General features: G+C 36.1%; 1 non-coding gene across 1 annotated transcript; it reads right to left on the bottom strand.

The window, feature by feature from the left end:
* Window positions 1-3,040: 3,040 nt before the first annotated feature.
* Window positions 3,041-3,142, bottom strand: LOC136154916 (U6 spliceosomal RNA). Its single transcript, XR_010660617.1, has one exon. It is a non-coding gene; the product is annotated as a U6 spliceosomal RNA (small nuclear RNA).
* Window positions 3,143-3,653: the final 511 nt, after the last annotated feature.

Raw genomic sequence — 3,653 nt, 5'->3', positions numbered from 1 at the left:
ATACATAATGTTCTCCATAGTGGTTTTACCAATTTATAGTCCCACCAACAGTATGGGAGGGTTCCCTTTTCTCCACAAAATCATCAGCATTTATTCATTGTAGAATTTTTTTATGATTGCCATTCTGACTGGTGTGAGAGTGTACCTTGTTGTAGTATTGATTTTCATTTCTCTAGTAATTAGTGTTGGAGAAGAATCTTGAGAGTCCCTTGGACTGCAAGAAGATCCAACCAGTCCATCCTAAAGGAGATCAGTCCTGGGTGTTCATTGGAAGGATTGATGTTAAAGCTGAAACTCCAATACTTTGGCCACCTCATGCAAAGTGTTGACTCATTGGAAAAGACCCTAATGCTGGGAAGGATTGGGGGCAGGAGGTGAAGGGGACGACAGAGCATGAGATGGCTGGATGGCATCACCAACTCGATGGACATGGGTTTGGGTAGACTCCAGGAGTTGGTGATGGACAGGGAGGCCTGGCATGCTGCAATTCATGGGGTCACAAAGAGGCGGACACGACTGAGCGACTGAACTGAACTGAACTGAGTAATTCGTGACTTTGAGTGTCTTTTCATGTGCCTGTTTGTCATCTGTATGTCTTGTTCGGAGAAATTATTTATTTATTTATTTATTTTTTATTTTTTAGATCTTCTACCCATTTTTTGATTCAGCTATTTGAGCTATTGAGGTGTATGAGCTATTTATATATTTTGGAAATTTACCCTATTTTTTTTACATTGCTTGTTTTCTCCCAATCCATAGATTGTCTTTTTGTTTTGTTTATGATTTACTTTGCTGTGCAAAACCTTGAAAGTTTGATTAGGTTCCATTTGTTTACTTTTGATTTTATTTTTATAACCTTCAGAGAATGACCTAAGAAAACTTTGGTACAATTTATGTCAGAGAATGTTTTGCCTATGTTCTGTTCTACAAATGTTATGGTGTCATGTCTTATGTTTAACCAAATGATTCATTTTTATATTTTCTACTTCCTTATTAAGATTCTCACTGTGTTTATCTATTTTTCCCCCTAGTTTTGCTAGCATTTTATTACTTATGCTTTGAAACATATCTGGTAAATTATCTCTTTCATTAATTGTTTTCTTCAGTGTGTTTTTAGTCCTTTGTTTGACATAAATTCCTCTGCCATCTTTTACTGTCACTATGAGATTATGTGAAACAGCTACTTATGATGTCCTCTTTTTTAAAAAATGTTTCCTATGCACTCCTTAAAAAATATTGGTGTATAATTGATTTAAGATGTTAGGTTAGTTTCTGCTGTACAGCAAAATGAATCTGTTATATTAATACATATATGTATCTACACTTTTAAAAATTATTTTCCTGTATAGGTCATTACAGAATATTGAGAAGAGTTTCCTGTGCTCTTATCTATTATTATTATTATTATTATTAGTTATCTATTTTAGTAGTGTTGTATCTGTCAATCCCAATCTCCCAATTTAATCCTTCTCTACTCTCACCCACCAACAGCATTTAAGTTGTTTTCTACATCTGTGACTCTAGATCTGTTTTGTAAATAAGTTAATTTGTTCCACTTTTTTTTTTTTTTTTAGATTCCACATATAAGCAATATCATATGATGTTTGTTTTTCACTGTCTGAGTTAATACACTCAGTATGACAATCTCTAGGCCATCCATGTTGTTGCAAATAACATTATTTTGTTTTTGTTTATGGCTAATTTCCATTGCATATATGTACCACATCTTTATCCATTCCTTGTTGATAGACATTTAGGTTGTTTCTGTGTTCTGGCTGTCATAAATAGTGCTACAGTGAACACTGAGGTGTATGAATCTTTTCAAATAATTATGGTTTTCTCTGGATATAGGCCCAGGAGTGGAATTGTTGAATCATGCAGTAGTTCTATTTTTAGTTTCTTAAGGAACCCTCATAGTTCTCCATAATGGTTTTAGCTATTTAAATACATTCCTTCCAACAGTGCAAGAGGGTTCACTTTTCTCACACTCTCTCCAGCATTTATTGCTTCTAGATTTTTTGATGATGGCCATTCTGATTAGTGTGAGTTGATACCTCATTGCAGTACTGATTTGCATTTCTCTAATATCTAGTGATGTTGAACAGTTTTTTATGTGCTTTGTGGCCAAAGGTATGTATTCTTTGAAAACGTCTATTTAGATCTTATGTTCATCTTTATTGAGTTGTTTATTTCTTTGATATTGAGTTACATAAGCTGTTTGCATATTTTAGAGATTAAATCGTTGTTGGTTGCTTCGTTTGCAAATATTCTCTCATTCTCTGGGCTGTCTTTTTGTTTCATTTATTGTTTCTTTTGCTGTGCAGAAGCTTTCAAGTTTAGTTGTGCTGTGCTTAGTTGCTCATTTGTGTCCAGCTCTTTACCGTCTGAGCCACCAGGGAAGCCCTAATTCTAGTTAGGTCCCATTTTTACATTTTTGTTTTTATTTTCGTTACTCTAGGAGGAAGATCAAAAAAAGATCCCGCTGTGATGTTTGTCAGAGAGTGTTCTGCCTATGTTTTACTCTAAAAGTTTTAGAGTCTCCAGCCTTACATTTAGGTTTTGAACCCACTTTGAATTTATGTTTTTGTATCATATTAGGGAGTCTTCTTGTTTCATCCTTTTACATATAACTGTCGTTTTTTACAGCACACATTATTGGAGATACTGTCTTTTCTTCACCATGTATTCTTGCTTCCTTTGTCACAGATTAAGTAACTATAGGTGTGTGGGTTTATCTCTGTGCTTTCTATCATGTTCTATTGATCTGTATTTCCATTTTGTGCCAGGACAATACTGTATTGATTACTGTAGATTTGTACTAACTATAGTCTGAAGTCAGGGAGACTGATTTCTCCAGTTCTGTTTTTCTTTCTCAAGATTACTTTGGCTATTCATTGTCTTTTGTGTTTCCATACAAATTTTAAATTTTTAAATGCTGATTCTTTATAAAATGTCATTGGTAATTTGATTTGGATTGCATTGAATCTGTAGGTTGCTCTGGATTTTATAGTCATTTTGACAATACTTATTCTTCAAATAAAAAAATATGGAATGCTTCATAAAGTTGCAAGTCATTCTTGCACAGGGGCCATGCTAATCTATATTGTTCCAATTTTGGTATATGTGCTGCCACAGTGAGAACCCTATGATAATCTTGATGTGGTATCCTTGTGTGGGAGTGTCCATATACAGCCTGTTCACAGTTTCTTTGGTGGGAAAGCTGGATCTGATGTTAACATGGGTCATATATTTCCCCAGGGTGTGCTACCAGTTGGTGAGAGATGAGGCTGGAGATGGAGCAACTAGAATTATGGTCAAGTTTGACCTGTGGTGCCTCTTCTGTTCAGTGGCCAACACCATCCTATTGGTAGAGGGGTTGGATTCCATGTTGCTGGAGCATAAGCCCTGAGTTTTTGTCCCATGCTGGTTCTGTTCCCTCCAAATATATGCCCAGCATCACCTCCCAGCATCATCACCCTCACTCAAAAGGGGAGCAGTGCTGGTGTAAGAGAGCCTGATACAGGTACTTGGCATGGAATACGCATGGGTTGTAGTGGTCCTGGCACCAGATATCCAGTCTGCTCCCAAAATAAGCACCAGAAATGGTTAGTTGTCCCTGCTCTGTTCAGATGCCTTTCTGAATCTGAGCCACT

This window comes from Muntiacus reevesi, chromosome X, assembly GCF_963930625.1.
Source record: "Muntiacus reevesi chromosome X, mMunRee1.1, whole genome shotgun sequence".
In the NCBI taxonomy this organism is placed as follows: Eukaryota; Metazoa; Chordata; class Mammalia; order Artiodactyla; family Cervidae; genus Muntiacus; species Muntiacus reevesi.
Note: the sequence above shows the minus strand (reverse complement) of the source record. Positions and strands in the feature narration are given on the sequence as shown.